This window comes from Orycteropus afer, unplaced genomic scaffold (assembly GCF_000298275.1).
Source record: "Orycteropus afer afer isolate SDZICR_OR568_19922 unplaced genomic scaffold, OryAfe1.0 scaffold00248, whole genome shotgun sequence".
Taxonomy (NCBI): Eukaryota; Metazoa; Chordata; class Mammalia; order Tubulidentata; family Orycteropodidae; genus Orycteropus; species Orycteropus afer.
In genome coordinates, this window is record NW_006921835.1 from 2,633,989 (window position 1) to 2,657,564 (window position 23,576).

General features: G+C 36.4%; 1 protein-coding gene and 1 non-coding gene across 2 annotated transcripts in view; one reads left to right on the forward strand and one right to left on the reverse strand.

The window, feature by feature from the left end:
• The window catches only part of LRRIQ3 (leucine rich repeats and IQ motif containing 3), a 343,148-nt gene that overhangs the window by 25,875 nt on the left and 293,697 nt on the right, over positions 1-23,576 (reverse strand). The gene's annotated exons all lie outside the window — the stretch shown is intronic.
• Positions 842-948, forward strand: LOC122150818. The gene has a single exon (XR_006163872.1). It is a non-coding gene; the product is annotated as a U6 spliceosomal RNA (small nuclear RNA).

Genomic DNA, 23,576 nt, shown 5'->3' on the forward strand with positions numbered 1-23,576 from the left:
GAAGGAAGGTTGGGCAATCTACTTCCGTAGTGATACTGCCTTGAAAACCCAAGAAGGGGTAACTATGAGCTGGGTTCGACTCCATGGCACATAACAACAACAACATAGCAATCCCTAGAGAAATCACTAAAAATATAATTCAAAGAGGTTGAAGTAAAAATCCAATAGACCTTAAAAAGGAATTCTTAAAAGAAATGAGAAAATCCAAAACAGGACAGGGACATAGAAACACAGAAACAAAAATATGAGAGAATATGAAAAACAGAGGACAGAAAGCAGATAATAAAATAATTTCTAAACACAGTGGTGATTTTTACCCTACCTGCTGAATGTACTTGTATGTATAAAATAGGTTGAAATGGCAAATATTTTGTTATATATATACTAAGGAGCTCTGGTGGCATAGTGCCTAAGGCATTTCACTGCTAATCAGAAGGCTGGCGATTGGAACCTGCAAAAGCCACTCCTTGGAAGGAAGATGGGGCAATCTACTTCCATAGTGATACTGCCTTGGAAACCCAAGGAGGGGTCGCTATGAGTCGGGGCCGACTCAATGGCAGTGTTTGGTCTTTTGGTTATATATATGATATAATATATGTAAAAATCACAATAAAACATTTTTTAAAATAGATAAAAATAATAATAATCAATAATTGTATTCAATTTCAATGTTAATAAACTATATACTCAAATATACAGTACAAAATAGCAGAAAAAGGAAGCTCCAGCTGAAGATAGCTTAAAAGAGATGCATATTAAATATAAAAACAAAGATGGGTTGGAAGCAAATGGATGGAAAATGATATACCATTCAAACAGTAAGCATAAGAAGACTGATACTGTGCTTGCTTCGGTAGCACATATACTAAAATTGGAACGATACAGAGAAGATTAGCATGGCCCCTTCACAAGGATGACACACAAATTCGGGAAGGGTTCCATATTTTTACCTAAATACCCACAAGGGTAAGAGATAACCCCAGCAGACAGCAGACGCCCAGAACATTCCTCTGATTATGGCCCCATAGTCTCCAATAAACCATCTTACTAGCCAAAAAAAAAAAAAAAGACTGATATTAATATCAGTAAAACAGATATTATAACAGAGTTTTCCAGAGATAAAGAAGGACATTTCATAATACTAAAGGACCAATTTATCAGGAAGAAATATCAATCATTAATGTACATGTGCCTAATAATAGGGAAGCAAAATTGACAGAATTAAGATGAGAAATAGAAAATTTTAAAAACATAGTAGGAGTTATTAATACCTCTTTCATAATAATTGATAGATCTAGTCAAAATATCAGTAATGACATAGATTCTCTTAGCAGCACTATCAATCACCTTAATTTTTTTTTGTGTGTGTGAAATGCCACAGCCTATAACTGCAGAATCCACATTATTTTCAAGTGTATATGATATATATACTAAAGTAGACCATACACTAAGGTATAAAACAATTCTTAATAATTGTGCAATAACTGAAATTAGAGTATGTTGTCAGTCCACAAAGGACTTACTTAAGTCAGGAATCTATAATATATTTAGGAGAACTCCAAATATTTTTAAATTAAACAACAAATAATGCATGAGCCAAAGAAAAATATTACAAGGAAATTTAAAAAAAAAAATTAATAATAATGAAAATGTAACATGCCAAAACCTGGAGGATGCAGCTAAAGTAGTTATTAGAGGAAAAATTATAACCTTAAATGTTTATAGAGGAAATCAATAAGTTGCCCAAGTCTTTACAGGGTAAAGCTATGACTCATATACAGCATCATTTGACCATGCTATTAATTGTATCTTATTCTGCCTCTACATTACTAAATTTAAGAGATTTTCTTTTTACAAACTCATGTAGGAAATATACTCTCTTCAAGATTTTTAAAATTGAGTTCTAGAACTGGAGTGCTGTGGTAGTCTAGTGTGCTGTTAATAGACAGGGGGAGTGCCTAGAGACTCTAATGGGGTTACCAGAATCTAAAGACTGATAGCTCTCCTTTGTCAGAAACTTACTCAAGAGGCTTTGTAGGTCATGAAGGGAGTAGGTTCTGACAGTGTTCTGTAGTCATGGCAATAGAGAGGGGCTAACGATGTACTTAAAAATGTACTTAGGCAGTGAGTTCTAATGTGTGTGGCTATTTATCATAGACAAAGGATTCATAAAATAGGTACTAGAAAAACATGACACAAAGCTCAAGGTGCAGCCAGTCTAGGGTATGTGCTATCAAATCCAAACTACACATACATTAGATACTTCTATCTATTTGTGGTTGTGACGTATTTTTATTGATATCCTACCTAGAGTAAGGGTACTTGCTCTTCTGTAAAATGGAGTTTCATCATTATTATGAAATAAATAATGATATAAGAAATGATATAAGAAATTCACCACCAATTGTCTGTCAGTTTGTTGTACTGTGGTGAATTGAGTGTTGCTGTGATGCTGAAAACTATGCCATTGGTATTTAAAATATCAGCAGGATCACCCATGGTGGGCAAGTTTCAGCTGAGCTTCCTTCCAGACTAAGACAGACTAGGAAGGAGAATTTGGCAATGTACTTCTGAAAAAAATTTGCCAGTGAAAAATTTTTGTTTGTTTCTTTCTGAAAAAAATTGCCAGTGAAAACCTTATGAATAGCAGCAGAACATGTCTGATATAGTGCTGGAAGATGAGCCCCTCAGGTTGGAATGTACTCAAAATATGACTGAGGAAAAGTGACCCCTTCAAAGTAGAGTCTACATTAATGATGTGGAAAAAGTAAATCTTTCAGGACCTTAATTTGCTGATGTGGCATGACTCAAAATGAGAAGAAACAGCTGCAAGTATCCACTAATAATTGGAACATGGAATGTATGAAGTATGAATCTAGCAAAATTGTAAGTCCTGAGAGATGAAATGAAACACATAAAAATGGGTATCCTAGGCATTAGTGAGCTGAAATAGACTGGTAGTGACCAATTAGAATTGGAACATAATATATAGTCTACTATGCTGATAATGACAGATTGAATTGGAATAGCATTACATTCATCCAAAATGAACACTTCAAGATCTATCCTGAAGTACAGCACTGTCAGTGATAAGATAGTATCGATACACCTACAAAGAAGACCGGATAATGTGACTATTATTTTATGCACCAAACACTAACACCAAAGATAAAGGAATTCAAGATTTTTACCAGCTTCTGTAGTCTGAAATTGATCAGTCATGAAATCAAAATGCACTGAAAATTATTGGTGATTGGAATGTGAAAGTTGCAAACAAAGAGGAAGGATCTGTAGTTGGAAAATAAGACTCTGATGATAGAAAAGATGTTGAGCATGTGGTGGAATTTTGCAAGAAAAACCACTTACTCATCAGAAATACTTTTGATCAACAACATAAATGTTTAGTATACATGTGGACTTTGACATATGGAATACACAGGAATCAAAATCGACTACATCTGTGGAAAGAGATGAAGGAGAAACTCAGTATCATCAGTCGAACAAGGCCAGAAGTGACTGTGGAACAGCTCTTCAGTTGCTTATATTCAAGTTCAAGTTGAAGCTGAAGAAAATTAAAACAAGTCCATAAGAACCAAAGTACTACCTTGAGTGTATCCCACCTGAATGTAGAGATCATCTTAAGAATAGAGTTGATGCACTGAAATCAATGAGCCAAGAATGGATGAATGGTGGGATGACATCCAGCATATCATACATGAAGAGGCAAAAGAAATTAAAAAGACAGAGAATAAATAAAAGACCAAAAAGGATGTCAGAAAAAACTCTGAAACTTGCTCTTTAACATAAAGTAGCTAAAGCAAATGAAAACAATGAAGAAGTAAAAGAGCTGAATGGAAGGTTTCAAAGAGTGACTTGGAATACAAAGTATTATAATGAAATGTGCAAAGACCTCGAGGCAGAAAATGAACAGGGAAGAAGACAATTGACATTTCTCAAGCTGAAAAAAAAAAAAAAAAACTGAAGGAAAAATTCAAGCCTCTAACTGCAATACTGAATAATTATATGGGCAGAGTATTAAGTGATACAAGAAGCATAAAAATAATATGGAAGTAATGCACAGAGTCCCTACAAAAAAAATGAAGTGATTGCCATTTAGCCATTCCAGGAGGTAGCATATAATCAAGAACTGACAGTATTGAAGGAAAAAGTCAAAGATGCACTGTAAGCATTGGCCAAAATCAAGACTACAGGAACTGACAAAATACCAATTGAGATGGTTCAACAAAGAGATGCAATGCTGGAAGTGTTCACTGATCAATGCCAAGAAATTTGGAAGAGAATAACCTGGCCAACCAACTTCAGCTTGAGAAATGTACCCATTCTGAAGAAAGGTGATCCAAAAGCATGTGGGAATTACTGAATGATATTATTAATATCACATGCAAGTAAATTTTCCCTAAGACAATTAAAAAATGTTGCAGCAAAACATAGATAGGGAACTGCCAGAAATTCAAGCTGGATTCAAAAGAGAACATGGAATGATGGTTATCATTGCTGATGTCAGATGGATTTTGGCTGAAAACAGAGAATACTAGAAAGATTATTTACCTGTGTTTTACTGACTATATGAAGGTATTCAACTATGTGGATCACAACAAATATGGATAACATTGCTGTGGTGTGGTGAGTTACTTGGTATGGTATTTTGTGACTCCCACCAGATGACTAGGTGGAACTATATAAATATGAGGTGCTTTGTGGTCCACAAAGGGGTTTGGATAGCTTATTAGTCATGTAAATAAGGTGCATGGTGCCCTTGTGGGGGTGGGATCATGGAAATAAGGCATATAGAACCCTAATGTGGGGATTGCTCAGTTTTGTCATTCTACTGGGCTTAAAATGAACCATCCCAAGAGGTGGAAAGGGGAATCTCACTACCACCACGAGAAAGAAGAGCCAGAACTGGAGCACCTCCTTGGACCTGAGATCCATGCACTGAGACTATGGCAGATAGATGGTGGCAGTTAACAGCAGTGGCAGAAGCAGCAGCAGCAGAAGCGAGAGCCTAGCACAAGACAGAGTGGTGAGCTGGCTGAGCCAATGAACAAGAAAGTTGAGTGCCTTTGGGTAGGAGGCTTGCTGGCAGAGTGGGGTAAACCTAAGTGTACCTATGTGGTTGTTGTTAGTGCCGTTGAGTCAGACCCAACTCCTAGCGACCCCTCCCTTGGATTTGCGAGGCGGTATCACTGTGGAAGTAGATTGCCCAACTTTCCTTCCGAGGAGTGGCTGGTGGGAAGTGTAGCTATGTTGTTGTTGTTGTTAAGTGCCATTGAGTCATTTCTGACTCATAGCAACCCCATGCACAGCAGAATGAAACACTGCCCAATCCCGCGCCAGCCCCACAATCCCTGCTATACTTGAGCCCATCATCACAGCCACCGTGTCAATCCATCTCGTTGAAGGCCTCCCCCTCTTTCATCGACTCTCCACCCTACCAAGCATGACATCCTTCTCCAGGGAATGGCCCCTTCTTACAACATGACCAAAATAGGTGAGACGAAGTCTGGCCATTCTTGCTTCCAAGGAGCATTCTGGCTGCACTTCCTCCAGGACAGATCTGTTAGTTCTTTTAGCAGTCTATGGTGCTTTCAGCATTCTCTGCCAGCACCACAACTCAAAAGCATCAACTCTTCTTCGGTCTTCCTTATTCATCGTCCAGCTCTCACACGCATACGAGGCGATTGGAAATATCATTGCTTGTGTCAGGCGCACCTTAGTCCTCAAGGAGATATCCTTGCTCCTCAGCACTTGAAACAGTTCCTTCACAGTTGAAAGTGTAACTATAGGCAGAGCTAAAAGATCTTTGTTACCCTTGTCCAAGCAGGGCAGAGGCCAGGCCAAGAAGCCAAGGGCCAAAGAGAAATGTGCTTGCAGGCATTGCTGAGAGAAGGCTGTCCTGATAAAAGAATTGTATCCTGAGCATTCCTGAACCTGAACTGTAGCCTGTTGCTTACCTAAAAAACCTTATAGTCATGAGTATTGTCTGTGAGTTCTGTATGACCATTGCAATGAATATTCAAAGAGAAGTAGTGAGTGCCAGGGGAGTGATGGTTGGTGTCAGAACAGTGAAAAGGTTTGAGGGTGGTGGCAAAGTCATGAGTATTGTCTGTGAGTTCTGTATGACCATTGCAATGAATATTCAAAGAGAAGTAGTGAGTGGCAGGGGAGTGATGGTTGGTGTCAGAACTGGTGAAAAGGTTTGAGGGTGGTGGCAAGTCTGACTTCTGCTTAATAGGAGTCTGCCTTGGACTGATGCTGCTAATGGTGGTTCTGTCTACCCTCATGAAGTTACAGGAGGTCAGAGGATGCTGCCCCATGCAATTGTGAAGAATGGAATTCCAGAACACTTAATTATATTCATGAGGAAATGGTACATAATGAAAGAGGCAGTCATTTGAATAGAAGAGAATAGTATGAGGTTTAAAATCAGGAAAGCTGTATGCTAAAGTTGTATCCTTTCACCATACTTGGTGGTGTAGTGCCTAAGGCATTTGACTGATAACCAGAAGGCTGGTGGTTCAAACCCACCACCCACTCCTCAGAAGGAAGGTAGGGCAATCTACTTCCGTAGTGATACTGCCTTGGAAACCCAAGGAGTGGTTGCTATGAGTTGGATCCAACTTGATGGCAATGTGTTGTGTTGTTTTATTCAATCTACATTCTCAGAAAATAATCTGAGAAGCTGGGCTATGTGAAGAAGAAGGATCAGAATTGGAGAAAGATTCATTAACAACCTGCAATATGCAGATGATACAAACTTGCTTGCTGAAAGTGATGAGGTCTTGAAACACTGATGAAGATCAGGACTATAGCCTTCAGTATAGATTACACCTCAACATAAAGAAAACAAAAGCAATCACAACTAGACCAGTAAACAACACATGATTAATGGAGAAAAGGTTGAAGTTTTCAAGGATTTCATTTTACTTGTTACTACAATCGACATGGGAGCTCTAGTAGCATAGTGCCCAAGGCACTTGACTGCCAACAGAAGGCTGGTGGTTCAAATACACCAGCCACTCCTCGGAAGGAAGGTTGGGCAATCTACTTCCATAGTGATACTGCTTTGGAAACCCAAGGAGGGGTCGCTATGAGTTGGGTCCAACTCGATGGCACATAACAACACAACAACACAATCAACACAAACTCACTGATGTTGAGTCAGATCCAACTCATAGCAACCCCTCTTTGGGTTTCTGAGGCGGTATCTCTATGGAAGTAGATTGGCCAACCTTCCTTCTGAGGAGTGGCTGGTGGGTTTGAACAGCCGGCCTTCTGGTTAGCAGTCATATGCCTTAGGCACTATGCCACCAGAGCTCCCATTACAATCAACACCCATGGGAGAAGAAGTTAATAAATCAGAGAACATATTGCATTGGACAAATCTGCTACAAAAGTTTAAAAAAGCAAAGATGTCACCTTGAGACCTGTGGTGCACCTGACCCAAGCCATGGTATTTTCTTTCAATAGCCTCATATGTATGTGAAAGCTGGACAATGAATAAGGAAGACCAAAGAATAATTGATGCATTTGTATTATGATGTTGCTAAAGAATACTGTGTACCATGGACCACCAGATGAATGGACAAATTGGTCTTGGAATAAGGACCGCCTGATGCTTCTTACCAGGAGGGACCAGTATCTGGAGAAGACATCATGCTTTGGAAAGTAGAGGGTCAGTGAAAAGAGGAAGACCCTGAATGAGACTAGTTGACACAGTGGCTACAACAATGAGCTCAAATATAACAATGGTTGTGAGGATGGCACAGAACCGGCCAGTGTTTTGTTCTGTTGTACACAGGGTCTGTGAATCTGAACTGACTAGACAGCAGCTAACAACAACTTTTAAAAAAAAAATCAATTGAATTTGAAATCTGTTTACATTTTCACACACACATACAAATCAGCAATGTAAATCTGTCAATGAAAGAAATGGAATAAACATTCATGTTCAGAATGTACTATTGAAAATATGTGAATGGCAGTAAAGATTATATTTTTATCAGTAACTCAGCCAACATTATTTGTTATTGAAGTCTATCAAGAATTAATGAAGATTATCATTAACAATTTATTTATTCAGTACCTATTTCTGCTTAACAAATTAACTCCAAACTTGGTGGCTTTAAAACAATAAAGATTTATTATTTCACATTTTGTTTGGGCTAGGAATTGAAAGGTGATTGTGGCTCTGAGTCTCCCATGATGTTTTAGTCAGGATGTCAGATGAGGTTCCTATCACCTAAATGTTTGACTGGAGCTAGAGTATTCACTTTCTAAATAAATGGCTGACTCACACAGCTGTTTGCAGAGGCCTACTTCCTTTCTAGAGGTTGGAAGGAGGCCTCAGTTCCTTGCCATGTGGGTCTTTCAAGAGGCGTGTTGTGAGTGTCCTCATGACATTGGCAGCTGACTTCCCCTACAGCAAGTGATCTAACAGGGAGAGTCTAGAGCAGGATACAATGCCTTTCATGATCTAGTCTGGAGTGTTATATACCATCTGCTATGTTCTATTTTTGGAATGTTCTACGCATTAAATATAAATAATTAAATACAGGCTATACTCAAGAGAAGAAGAATTAGGCTTCACTTTTTGAAAGAAGTATTAAAAAGATTTGAAGATATCATCAACTAAATAACTATAAAGACTATTGAGAAGTTTTATATAAATTCAATATGTATTATTTTCTCTAATAACTTATTTGGTTTTAGTATTGTAAATATATAACATAAATAGAATATATATTTATTTTACTAATTAAAAGCTTCTATTTTAATATAGGACATTTTGGAGTTATTATTTATTTATGTAATAACTGAAAAAGTTTGGAAGCACAATCATACAGTAGTGGGATAAAATTCACTCGTGATTTATAGAGAATTCTGCCTATACTGTAGCTGATCACATTCACTCCTCAGATAAATTTCAGTTACTGGAGGATAGGAAACATGTTATATATCTTTGTATACTTCACTACAATTATTATAATATTCTGTATTTTTAGTATTCAATGAAAAAAAACTATTAACCAAATATGAATATTTATATTCAGAACAAGAATTTTGAAAACACATGTTGTATTTTCAAATATATTACATTTTCTCAAAGATACTTTGCATTTTTAAGGGCAGTCAAAATCCCATATAGACACAGATACAGAAGAGTGATAAATATCTTGAAGTATATTCTTTTCTTGTTCCATCTACTCATTCTTCCTTTTCCCTTTCCCTTCTAATTATATCTTATCTGTTTGTCTTTCCTCTGGCCTTTTTCCTTGTCTTTGCCTATGTCTTAATCCTGACAATGGCATAAAGTATTAGAGCCTACTGAGAATATTAAAGGCTAAAACAGCAACAATAAAATAAACCAGGAGGATACAAACTGTACTTTCTGTACAAACAAGTATAAGGTCTACTGGCTAACAGTTTTGTATTAGTGACATTCTCCATGGTTTTGTTGTTGTTGTTGTTTGTTTGTTTTGTTTTATAAGTTGAGGACAACAATTATAAGAGCCAGGTAAATGATTACAATCACATACTCCAGTTCGAATCTGGGAGGTAGACTGGTGATGTGATTTATAGGCAGCTTCAGTGTGATCTGGAGTGGATCTATATACAGTAAAAATGTTCAATAGCAATAGCTCTGAAAATTACATTCATATTTTTGAATTAGGGAATTGATGATAAATATAATCCAAGTTAAAAGAGCTGAAGGTCACTTGTTTATATACACAAGGCTAGCAATACTACAAATGACATCACCTTTAGAAATGAAGGGCATTGACATAAAACAGTGCAAACCAACGGTCAGGAAACAGTTGAAATAAATAAGGAAAAAAGTGGCATAAAGTAGTTTGGGTACTGCATCTCTGACCCAAGCTTAGAGTTGAAAAATGCCTAGAAACAGAATGACATATATTTTCTAAACACTACTTGACAAGGGTATGGAATTAGCCCTAAATTACAGAATCATGTGAGAAAATGAATTATATATTTTTATTGAAAGTCTTCTTTTGCATAGCTGATTCATTTCATTTTTTAAAAAACTAGAATTGGTTAAATTGTTGTTGTTGTGGCTGTGTGCTCTCGAGTCAGACCCGATTCATAGCAACCCCTCCTTGGGTTTCCGAGGCAGTATCACTACGGAAGTAGATTGTCCAACCTTCCTTCCGAGGAGTAGCTGGTGGGTTTGAACCGCCAGCCTTCTGGTTAAAAGTCAAGTGCCTTAGGCACTACACTACTAGAGCTCCTGGTTAAATTATAGGCTTAGAAATAATAATTACTTGGTCATTGATTTAAAGAATAAGCATAACATTGTATGCAATAAGAAATTAAAGTAGCTTATATTTGGACATTTAGGTTGAAAAACCAGAGAAGATTATCAGAAACATGATGGAGAATTAGAAATATGCATCAGTGTTCTCTGAGACCCTCAGTGGAATTCTTAATAGACTGTAAGTCCCCTAACACTCACTATAAAATTAATCATTCTTCCTGTCTCTGGGAAATAAAAAGAGATAATTATAAAATTATAACTATTAAGCATATAACATTAAAATATGAAACCTCCCTATGCAAAATTCATACCTGCTTGTTGTTTTTAATGTTGCTACCAAAAAATAGAAAAAAGGAGCTGTGCATTAAATTCTCCTTAAGTAAACTAATGTAGCCATGATTGGATAGCATGTCAATCAATGAATTCTATCCCCAAAATAAGTTATAAAATGGCCTAAAGACCTCTACGCTTGGAAATAGAATTTCTATTACAAAAAAAGCCTTTGTATCTACCACACCATTATCTAGTGCTGCTATAACAGACATAAGTGGATGACTTTAACAAACAGAAATTTGTTTTCTTAAGGTTTGTTAGTGTTGTCATGAGCCATTGAGTTGTCTCCAACTCATAGCGACCCCCTCCCTTGGGTTTCTGAGGCAGTATCTCTGTGGAAGTAGATGGCCCAATCTTCCTTCCTAGGAGTAGCTGGTGGGTTTGAACCATCAACCTTCTGGTTAGTAGTCAAGTAGGAGGCAAAAAAAAAAAAAAAAAAGCTCACTGCTGTGGAGCTGATTCTACTTATAGTGACCCTTCCTTGGTTTTCTGATGTGGTATCTCTACCCATCAGTAGAGATTGCCCAAGTAGATTGACCAATCATCCTTCTGAGGAGTGGCTGGTGGTTTGGACCACTAGCCTCTGGTTAGCAGTCAAATGCCTTAGGTACTACACCACCAGAGCTCCCATTTTAGGATGTTAGAAGTTCAGATTCCAAGTGCCAGTTCTAGGAGAAGGCTTTCTTTCTCTTCTGGCTCTGGGGAAAAGTTTTTGTCTTCTTTCAACATCTGTGGATCCAGTGTCTCTTGGAGATCTTCATCTATCTTGGCATCTATCTATCTTCTCCTGGATCTAAGAGGCTTTTAGCAGAGGCACTCTGGGTCCAAAGGACATGCTCTGTTCTTGGCTCTTCTTTCTGGTGCTACTAAGTTCCTTTCCTTCTCTGCCCAGTATGCTCTCCTTCTGTAAGATAAAAGATGAGGCAGGCTACACCCCAGAGGAACTCCACATATTCCTGTACATCTGATCAGGGCTAAGACATGACTGAGGTGTTGCATCCTACCCTTAGGAGGAATAATTACATTGTTACAAAACTGCCAAATTGCATTATTACATAACTGCCAAGCCACTGAGAATTCTGGCCCAGGCAAGTTGATACATATTTTGGGGGGACACAATTTAATCCGTGACAGAAAGCAACATAATTATTTATTTATTTTTTAGATACACTTACCCTATGAAATAAAATGTTTGCTAAACAATTACCTTTGTATTTGTACTTTATATGCATTTCTCTATATAGAAGGCAAACAACTGGGCCACATCATATCAAATTTATTTTCAGATGTCTCCATATATAGTTTTAAGTATCACATGGATCTTTTAGAACTTACAGGAACACAGAAGCCAGTACCATTTGTGGTCAGCAGAGCTTGTTTGGTTCTAAACGTATTACAGATTTATGAACCATCTGTGAAGAAACAAATGGTCTAAGCCTATTTAAAATAAGTGTTGCTATGTTCTGAGCGTTCACAAATGGGTTTGAAACAGTAGCTGTTTTCAGCAGACCTGCCTGGCAACTTAGCAAAAGCAGATGGTCTTGTGTGGTATATAGGAAGTAAGAACAGCTATTAGTTCAGGTGAAGCAAAGAATTGGAGGGAAAAGAAAAGGAAAGGAAATACAAGGAAAAAAAAAAAAAAAGCAGTAACATCAACCTCTACCATATACCTAGTTTTCCCTGATTTGTTAGGGGAATAAATGTCATTGAAATTATTGTGAAACAGTTGAATTTATTTTCTTTGAGATTTATTTTCCTAGAAGTGATACAGAAGGGACTATAAAGTCTCCTTGTACCCCACCCCATTACATATACAAGCACATTGTAGTGTGTCAACATAAAATATGATCAAAGAACCATCACAATAAATATTAAAGTTTGTAAAACTCAATTATACATCTTACATGAAACAGTTATATTGAGGATTGATTATAATAACATAGAAATATATAGAGTTGCAGAGAAAGAAAGTCCATTCTTAACACTTTTAGTCCATTTCTTAAAACTTGACATGCTATGTAGAAGCTATCCAGGAACCTATTTCTCTATCTTGTATATGAGAAAAATGATAATGTATTGAATGTTAACCACAAAACCAAATCCAATTTCCAAAGATAAAACTGAAACATATTAACGTGACAAATATTTAAACACTGCTTCTGAGTTATCAATTAATGAGATTCTTTAGAAATAGATGTTTTGCATGCAATGATAAGGCTTCTCTTAGTGACACCAACATCTCAGATAAATATTCTAATTGTTGATATTCAGCATGCTTTTAAATGCTTACATATAATTTTTATATTCTTTTTTTAAATTGTGGTAAGTACATATAGAACAAAAATTCTGCCATTTTAATAAATTTTACATGTACAATTCGGTGATAGTAATTACATTCATCATGTGCAATCATTACCACTATCCATTTCTAATTGTTTTCCATCACCTTTAACAGAAGCTCAGTGCTCCACAAGCAATGAATCTCTTTCCCTCTTCCTTGCATTGTAATTATTAATTTTATTTTGGTGAAAATATAATCAGCAACAATATTGAACAGTATCATTAATATCACACTTAAGTAAAATCTTACTGAAGATATTTCAAAAATGGTTGCAGCAGTATATTGACAGAGAACTTCCAAAGGTGCAGGCTGGATTCAGAAGAGGACATGCAACAAGGAATATCATTGCTGATGTCAGATGGATCTTGGCTCAAAGTAAAGAATACCAGGAATATGTTTACTTGTGTTTTATTGACTATGCAAAAGCATTTGATTGTGTAGATCATAACAAATTGTGGATAACATTGATAGGAATGGGAATTCCAGAACACTTAATTGTACTCATGAGGAACCTGCACATTGACCAGGAGCCTGTTATTCGAACAGAACAAGGGGACACTGCATGGTTTAAAATCAAGAAGGCAGTGTGTCAGGGCTGTGTCCTTTCCCCATAGTTATTCAATCTATATACTGTGCAAATAATCCGAGAAGCTGGACTGTATGAAGTAGAACATGGCATCAGGATTGAAGGAGGAATCATTAACAACCTGAGATATGCAGACGATAAAACTTTGCTTGCTGAAAGTGAGGATGACTTGACACACTTACTGATGAAGATTGAAGAATCCAGTCTGCAGTATGGATTACATCTCAATATAAAGAAAACAAAAATTCTCACAACTGGACCTATAAGCAACATCATGATAAATGGAGAAAAGATTGAAGTTGTCAAAGATTTCACTTGCTTGGTTCCACAATTGATACCAGTGGAAGCAGCAGTCAGGACATAAGACAGTGTATAGCACTGGGCAAGTCAGCTGCAAAGGACCTCTTTCAAGTGCTGAGGAGCAAAAATGTCTCCTTTAGGACTAAGGTGTGCCTGACACAAGCCATGATATTTTCAATCGCCTCATATGCATGTGAGAGCTGGACAATGAAGGAGGATTGAAGAAGAAGAGTTGATGCTTTTGAGTTGTGTTGCTGGCAAAGAATGCTGAAAGTACCATGGACTGCTAAAAGAACTAACAGGTCTGTCCTGGAGGAAATGCAGCCAGAATGCTCCTTGGAGGTAAGAATGACCAGACTTCGTCTCACCTACTTTGGTCATGTTGTCAGAGGGGACCATTCTCTGGAGAAGGATGTCATGCTTGGTAAGGTAGAGGGTCGACAAAGAAGGGGAAGGCCCTTAAGGAGATGGATTGACAGAGTCGCTGTGGCAATGGGGCCAAGTATAGCAGGGATCGTGGAGCTGGTGTGGGACTGGGTGGTGTTTCGTTCTGCTGTGCATAAGGTCGCTGTGAGTCAAAGACAACTCGATGACATCTAACAACAATATATTCAGCAAAACCTGCTTTCATTCAACAATTTGAGTCACTATCAGTGACCTTGGTGACATTCTTCATATTGTGTCAACACTCTCATTACTTCTGTTTTAGTTGTTTTATTCCTATTGACTTAAACTCTCTGCCCTTCAATATGAACAACTTGCTCCTCTAACTGGAGATCAGAACTAGATGGTGTATAGCTACCACTACCAAACATTCTGATTAAAGACACAACAGATAGATGTTGATAGAAAGGGAGAGAAATTTGAAACAGACTGAAAACTCTTAAAGAATCCAGATTTACTGCACCTATTGAGAATGGAAGAGTTCCTAAACCTATTGCCCTGGCTTAATCTTCAAACCTTGAATCAAAATAATTCCCTGAAGCCATCTTGATAGTAAGTAAGAGTTTAGCTCCAAAAGTAGATTGTCACCCTTGAGCATTATGTTCTTATTTAAAAAGTTCTGACTTGATGGCACATAACAACAACAACATGCACAATTTTTAAAAAAATGTTTATATTTATCCCATAAAATTAATCATTTATATTGTATGACTCAAAAGTTTCTTTATATTCATAGAGTTGTGTAACTTTAACCACACTGTAAGTTTAGAACATTTTTGTCACCTCAAAGTGACACCCCATACCCATAGAATCACAAACCATTCCCAGCCCCCATGCCCTTTCAAAGCCTGTTGTTGTTGTTACATGCTGTCGACTCAGACTTGACTCATAGCGGCCCCTGCTTGGGTTTCCGAGGTGGTATCACGACAGAAGTAGATTGCCCAATCTTCCTTCCAAGGTGTGGCTGGTGGGATTGAACTGCCAGCCTTCTGATTAGAAGTCAAGTGCTTTAGGCACTATGCTACCAGTGCTCCACTAATCTATTTTACTTCTCTAAAGATTTGCCTGTGCTGGCTATTCATGTAAATGGAATTATACAATTTGTGATCTTTTGTGGCTGGCTTTATTATTCAAGGGTGGTCACTTGTAGCTTTGTGATTCTTCCTCTTTTAATTTTGCATTTTATATAATTTTCTTCTACCTCTACCAGTCCCACCCCAAGTTCAACTTGTCTGGTAATTTTAGATAGAACAACACATTCAAACCAATTCCAAGCCTGGCCATTGTTGTTGTTATTGTTATGTGCCATCAAGTCATCTCTGACCTTATGTACAACAGAATGGCCTGGTCCTGTGCTGTGCCAGCCTCATGATGCCTACTATATCTGAGTCCATCGCTGCAACCACTGTGTCAATCCATGTGGAGGGCCTTCCCTTCTTTCATTGACCCTCCATTCTACCAAGCATGACATCCTCCTTCAGAGAATGGTCCCTTCTGACACGACCAAAGTAGGTGCAACGAAGTCTGGCCATACTCACTTTCAAGGAGCATTCTAGCTGCACTTCCTCCAGGAAAGATTTGTTAGTTCTTTTAGCAGTCCATGGTACTTTCAGCATTCTTTGCCAACACTACAACTCAAAGAGCATCAACTCTTCTTCAGTTTTCCTTATTCACTGTCCAGCTCTCACATGCATATGAGGTGATGGAAAATAACATGGCTTGGGTTGGGTACATCTTAGTCTTCAAGGGGATTATCATTGCTCTTCAGCACTTCTAAGAGGTCTTTTGTAACATATTTGCACAATGAAGCATGTCTTTTGATGTCTTGACTGCTGCTTTCATTGGCATTGATTGCAGAACCAAATAGTATGAAGTCCTTGACAATGTCAATCTTTTCTCCATCTATCATGATGCCGCTTATTGGTCCAGTTGTAAGGATTCATGATTTTTTTTTTATATATTGAGGTGTAATCCATGCTGCAGACTGTAGTCTTTAATCTTCATTAATAAGTGTTCCAAGTCTTCCTCACTTTCAGCAAGCAAAGTTTATACCTGGCCATAAACAGTGGCAGGGAAGGACCAACAAAACTTCTGCTTGAGCAAGTGTTGGCTCAATATTAAGATAATACTTTCTAGTTTCTGAAATTACTACAAACCACTCTATAAATGACTATTATTATTTCTGTTTATGCAGTTTTACATTTCTGTAATCATCTAAGGATTGTGAAGTCTCCATCTTTACTCCTCCATACCAGGATCTTAATTTGAAGATCTAAGCCTCTGTGATTCATATCTCGAGCCAAATCTGTGTCACTCAGCTGCACCACTCTGAATACACAGATAAAACTAGCTTAATGTCCAAGGAAACAATGCTTTGCCTCTACCCTTCTTTATTTCTGAGTCATTAAATAGAAGCACTGTTACATAGTGGACAGAAATAAGAATCAGCAGCCAAATCACTTGAATCTCTGAACTACTATGCTCCAGCATTAGAAAGTAACCTTAGGCAAATTATTTACTTTCACAATTCTTCACTTTACCCATCATGCAAGAACAGTAGTGCCAAACTCGTAGTTTTGCTGTGGGATTTGAGTGAAAAATGTTTCACACATAGGACAAATTTTAAAAATTTAGCTATTTTTATCTTAGCTATCAATTTCATTTTGAGTTCTATAAATTCCCATTTCCTGGACCATTAAAAAAAAAAAAAAAAAAAAAAAAAACAACTGCCATTGAGTCAATTCCATCTCACAGTAACCTCCATTGAGTTTCCAAGGCTGTAAATTTTTACGGGAAGTAGACTGCCTCATTTTCCTCCTGAAGAGCAGCTGTTGGGTTTGAATCACTGACCTTCTGGTTAGTAGCCAAATGTCTACCACCAGAGTTCCAAATCCACTGCTATCAAGTAAATTGTGACTCAAAGCAAACCCCATTGGGTTTCCAAGGCTGTAAATCATAACGTATAGCAGACTGCCTCATCCTCATCTCACAGATAAGCTGGAGGGTTTGAACCACTGACTTTCTGGTTAGCAGCCAAAAGCCTTACCTACTACACCACCAGAAATCCTTTTGACTATAGCAGACATCACTAAATCTAACAAAACATCTAACACTCCCAGATGTTGCCTCAGAATCTAAGTGTTCTAGGTAAAGCACTTCAGTTAATCAGAGTAGACTATGAGTCAACACCCATTTGCTATCTTTAGCTGAGATAATAAATCTTTCAAACCTTTTATTATACAGTAATTACAAATCCCTCCTTTAGCTATGGCATTTCTCTTGGCATATTAGCCTCATAACATCTGTCATATCTGACTGGTCTAAAACAAAATAAAATTCTAAAGTGTATAAATCTTGAAGATGATATTAATTAATTAAAAAAAAAAAACACAACTCACTGTCATTAATTCTGACTCATAGTGATCCCGTTTGGGTTTCTGAGGTGGTAAATCTTCATGGAAGTAGATTTCCCAGGCTTCCTTCCACAGAGTGGCTGATGGGTTTGAAGCTCCAACCTTCTGGATAGCAGTCAAATACTTTAGGCACTTGGCTTACCAATTTCTTTGCTCACTATTTTTATTTTATTATTTTTTTGTTTGTTTGTTACTTTTGTTATGGTGACAATATACACAACAAAACACTTGCCAACATAACAACTTCCCCATTTAGAGCTCAGGGACATTAATGACATTTTTCATGTTGTGCCAACATTATTGCTATCATTTCCCAAAATATTCAATCATCATTGCTCAATGTCCCACAAATAGAAACTTCCTCTTTCCCTCTCCCTCATACTCTTTGGTATATGGTATAAAGATATATATAGATACATATATTTTTAACCCATCAAGGAATTTAGCCTCCCTCCCTTCTCATTCCTGGTAACCAACACAGAATGATTCCTTCCATGTATAAACTTTTCCTTGACTTTTTACAATAATGGACTAATACGATATCTGTCCTTCTGTGATTGACTTATTTCACTCAGCATAATGTCCTCCAAGTTTATCCATGCTATGTGGTGTTTTGCAGATTCTACATTATTCTTTAGGGTTGCATAGTATTCCATTGTGTGTATATAGCACAGTTTGTTTACCCATTCCTTGGTTGGTGGGCACTTAGGTTGCTTCCAGCTCTTTGGTATTGTGAATAGTGCTGCATTGAACATGGGTGTGCATGTATCTATTGATGTCCTGCCTCTCACTTCTTTAGGATATGTACCTAGCAATATTTGATTGCTGGATCAAATAGTATTTCTATTTCCAGCTTTTTAAGGAATTGTCATACTGATTTCCACAGTGGTTGTATCATTTTATAGTCCTACCAGCAGTGAGTGTATGAGTTTCATTCTCTCCACATCTTTGCCAGTATTTCTTATTTTCTGTCTTGTTGAACTTTGCTATTAACACTAGGGTGAGAGGGTATCTCATGGTTGTTTTGATTCGTATATCTCTAATGGCTAATGATCACAAACATTTCTTCATGTGTTTGTTGGCTGCCTGAATATCGTCTTTGGTGAAGTATTTATTTGTCCATGTCTTCTGCCCATTTTGAATTAGATTATTTGTCTTTTTGATGTTGAGGTGTTGGAATTTCCTACAAATTTTAGAGATAGGTCCTTTGTCCAATATGTCATTCACAAATGTTTTTTCCCATTCTGTCGGTTCTCTTTTTACTCCTTTGGAGAAGTCTTCTGATGACCATAAGAATTTTATTTTTAGAAGGTCCCAATCATCTAGTTTATTCTCTGCTATTTGTGCATCTTGTGTTATGCTTGATAGTCTATTTATGCCTTAAATTAGGGCCCCTAAGTTTTTCCCTATTTTTTCTTTGATTTACTTTATATTTTAGGTTTTACATTTAAGTCTTTAATCCATCTGGAGTTCATTTTTGTGTATGGTGTGAGGTATGGATCTAGTTTCATTTTTTCTGCAAATGGATATACAGTTTTACTAGCACCATTAGTGAAAGAGACTATCTCTTGCCCATTTAATGGATTTCAACCTTTTGTCAAAGATCAGCTGGCCATAGGTCGATGAGTCTACTTCTGGGTTCTCAATTCTGCTCCTCTAGTCTGTGTGTCTCTTAGTGTACTAATACCAGGCTGTACTAATACCAACTTGCTCACTATTTTTAAATTAACAACTTTATTGTGATATACTTCTCATATTATAAAATACACCTTTTCAAAGTACAATTAATTGACTTTGTAAAGTCACAGATCTGTGCAAATATCATGACTATTTAATTAAAGAACTTTTTCATCACCCCAAAAAGAAAGCCTATATCCATTAACAGTCAATATCTACCTCTCAGTCCTCCTCATACTCCCCTACCCCAGCAACCAAACATGAACTTTTTGTCTCTATAGAGTTGTTCTTGGATTAGAAGGATTAAATATGTTAAAATGGGCATTGCATAGAAACTGAATAATAAAATATGTGGTCCTTTGTGTCTAGTTACTTTCCCTTAGCACAATGTTGGCAAAGTTTTTTCATGTTGAAGCACGTATCATTACTTTCTTCTTTTTTATGCCCAAACACTATTCCATAGTATGGCTATAACATTTTATTTATTCATTCATTTATCATTTTTTCCACTTTTTGGCTATTATAAATTTTATATGTTTTCCATTTTCTTAGGTATATATCTAGGATTTAATGGGTCATTTGGTAACCCTAAGTTTAATGAGAAATTGTAAAACTATTTTCAAAAGTGACTGAATAACTTTTCAGCTAGTGATGTATGGGATCCAGCAACAATAAAGGATTTCTAATTTCTCCTCATCCTCACCAACACTTGTTATTGTTCAACTTTTTTATTATGGTCATGCTAGTGGAAGTGAAAATATCTCTCATTGAGGTTTTGATCTGCATTCCCATAAAAACTAAAGATGTTAAGTATCTTTTCATGTGCTTGTTGCTCATTTGTACATCTTCTTTGAAGATATTTTTATTCAAATATTTGTCATTTTAGAATTCTTTTTATTGAGTTATAAGAATTTACATATATATATATATATATATATATATAGGATAAGTCCCTTACCAGATATATGATTTGGAAATATTTTCTCCCTTTCTGTGGAGTATCTTTTCGTTTTCTTAATGGTATTCTTTGAAGCACAGACATTTTCAATTTTGGTATAGCCCAATCTCTCTCTCTTATTTATTATCATTATTTGGTTTGAGCTTTTCGTGTCATATCTATGAAACCATTGCTGAACCCAGGGTTATAAAGAATAACTCCTATGTTTTATTCTGCAGGTATAGTTTTAGTTCTTACATTTAGGTATATGATCTATTTGAGTTAATTTGTATATAAAGTGATGTACACGTTGGACAGACTATTCTTTCCAACTTGGAAAGAGTCTTGGAATGCTTATAAAAAATCGATTTACCTCTTCATTTAGTGTATATTTTGCTGTAAATATTTTCATCACAATTTAAAAAATCAATGAACCATAAATAGGTTTATTTCTAGACTCTCAATTCTATTATATTAATCTTTATGTCTCTCCTTATCCTAGCATAATTCTGTCTTAGTTACTATAATTTTGGGGTATATTTTCAACTTGAGATGTTTTAGTCCTCCAGCCTATTCATTTTTCTAAGATTGTTTTGGCTATTTGAAGTCCTCTGCAATTCTGTATGAATTTTAGGACCAGCTCTTCCATTTCTGCCAAAAAAAAAAAAAAAATAGGTAGTTGGAATTTTGACAGGGATTACATTGAATCTTTAGATTGCTTTGGGTAGTAATCCCATTTTAACATATTTAATCCTTCTAATCCAAGAACATGAGATAATTATCCATTTATTTAGATAATCTTTAACTCTTTCAACAATTTTTTTTTTCCCATTTTGGTGTCTAGATTTCTTTCATTAAGTTTATTCCTAAATATTTTATACTTCATAATACTCTTATATTTGTTTCCTTAATTTCTTGTTTAAGTGGTTCATTGTTCAGGAGCTCTGGTATCATAGTGCCTAAGACACTTGACTTGTAACCAGAAGGCTGGCAGTTCGAACCCACCAGCCACTCCTCAGAAGGTAGGTTGGGCAATCTACTTCTGTAGTGATACTGCCTTGGAAACCCAAGAAGGAATCCCTATGAGTCAGGCCAACTCAATGGCAAATAACAACAACAAGGGGATAGAAATTCAATTGATTTTTGAATAACAATCTTGTATTCTGCAAACTTGTTGAACTCATTTATGAGTTCTAACTGTTTTTTAGTAGATTGGGCAATCCTACTTTCGTAGTGACACTGCCTCGGAAACCCAAGGAGGGGTCGCTATGAGTCAGGGCTGACTCGACGGCACATAACAACAACAACCTTAGGATTTTCTATGTAGAACATCATGTCACCTACAAATGGAGATATTTTTATTTCTTCCTTTCTGATTTAGATGCCTTTTATGTATTTTTCTTGCTTATGTGCACTGGTTAGAACTTTCAGTATGATGTTGAAAGGAAGTGGCAAAAGTGGATATATTTATGTTGTTCCTGATCTTGAGAAAGCATTCAGTCTCTCACTGTTAAGTATGATATTATAGATAGATTTTTCATAGATGTTCTTTATTACACTGAGGCAGCTCCTTCTAGTCTGAGTCTAGCAAATCATCAGGGGTTAAAATGCATCAATTCCTTTTTCTACATCTATTGAGAACATTATCTGCTATTTGTCTTTTATTCTATTAATATGGTTCATTACATTAATTAATTTTGGGATGTTTAACCAAATATGCATTCCTAAGGTAAATTCAACTTGGTCATAATGTTTAAAGCTTTAATATATACCTATATTTGGCTTACTAATATTTTGTTAAGGATTTTTGTTTTTATATTCATAAAGAACATTGGTCTGTAGTTTTCTTTTGTTGTTTTTGTCTAGTTTTAGTATCAGGGTAATACTGGAAAGTGTTCCCAACTCTTATTTATTTATTTACTTTTTGGAAGAATCTGTGAATAACTGGTTTCAATTTTCCTTTAAATGTTTGGTATAATTCAGCAGTGAAGCCATTTTCAGTGGGCTGAATAGTGGCATCAAAGATTGTTATGTTGTTGTTATGTGCCGTCGAGTCAGCCCTGACTCATAGTGACCCCTCCTTGGGTTTCCAAGGCAGTATCACTACGGAAGTAGGATTGCCCAACCTTCCTTCCGAGGAGTGGCTGGTGGGTTTGAACCGCCAGCCTTCTGGTTAGCAGTCAAGTGCCTTAGCCACTATGCTACCAGAGCACCAAAGATAGCAAGTCCTATTATTTGGAACCTGTAAATATTATCTTATCTGAAAAAGAAGTCTTTGTAGGTTTGATTAACTTAAGGATCTTGAGGTGAAGAGATATTCCTGGATTATCCAGGTGGATCCAAAATTCCATCACAAATTCCTTTAAAGAAGTGGACTCCATAAACACAAAGAAAAAGAGAGGGAGACGTGAAGACAGGGGAAGAGATAGGAATATGTGCCATAAACAAAGAAATGCTGACAGCCAACTGAAGCTGGAAGAAAGAAATGAATTCTCCCCTAGAACCTCCAGAAGGAGTGGAGATCTGCAGACATCTGGATTTTGGCCCAGTGAAACCTGGCCATAGAATTAGTGCTAGAATAGAAAAATACATCCAATTACCTCTCACTCAAGTGCTTATTTTATTTCCACCAAGTTATACTTACTTTTGTCTGAATTTAACTTTCTACCCCTCTGTTCTTGGTAGTAGAGATATTAAAAATATTTAAAAAGAAAACTGCATAAATACTTATATAAAAACAAAATCCATTTTCCTTTGTTCATGTGCTTGTTTTATTTCAATATTAAATCTGACCTCAAAGATTTCTAGTTTTAGATGCAGACATATGCTCTAATTGCTCATCTGAAGTAATTCAGTTAATACTATTTTATATCCTGGGCTAAAATTCAGTCATTCCAGCGAACAATTTAGTAGAATAATAATATATTTTTTAAAAAAAGCACTGTCAAAAATGCCTAAAGCGTAAGTGGATTGAGATCAGCAAGATACGATAAATTGGACAAATTTGGAAGAAAAATAATGAAGGCAGAAAATGTTACATGTTTCGATGAAAACCATAAAATCTCCTTTAGCATCTTCACTTCAGACTCAAGTAGATTTGGAACAAGATAAAATATGTAATGGAAGTAAAATAACTAAAGATTGCATAAATCTGATCACAGGCACCCTCAAATAATTAATCTTTTGACCTTATATTCTATATAGGAAGGGGTAGTTCTGTTCTCAGAAATGTTTTTTTTTTTTTTTTT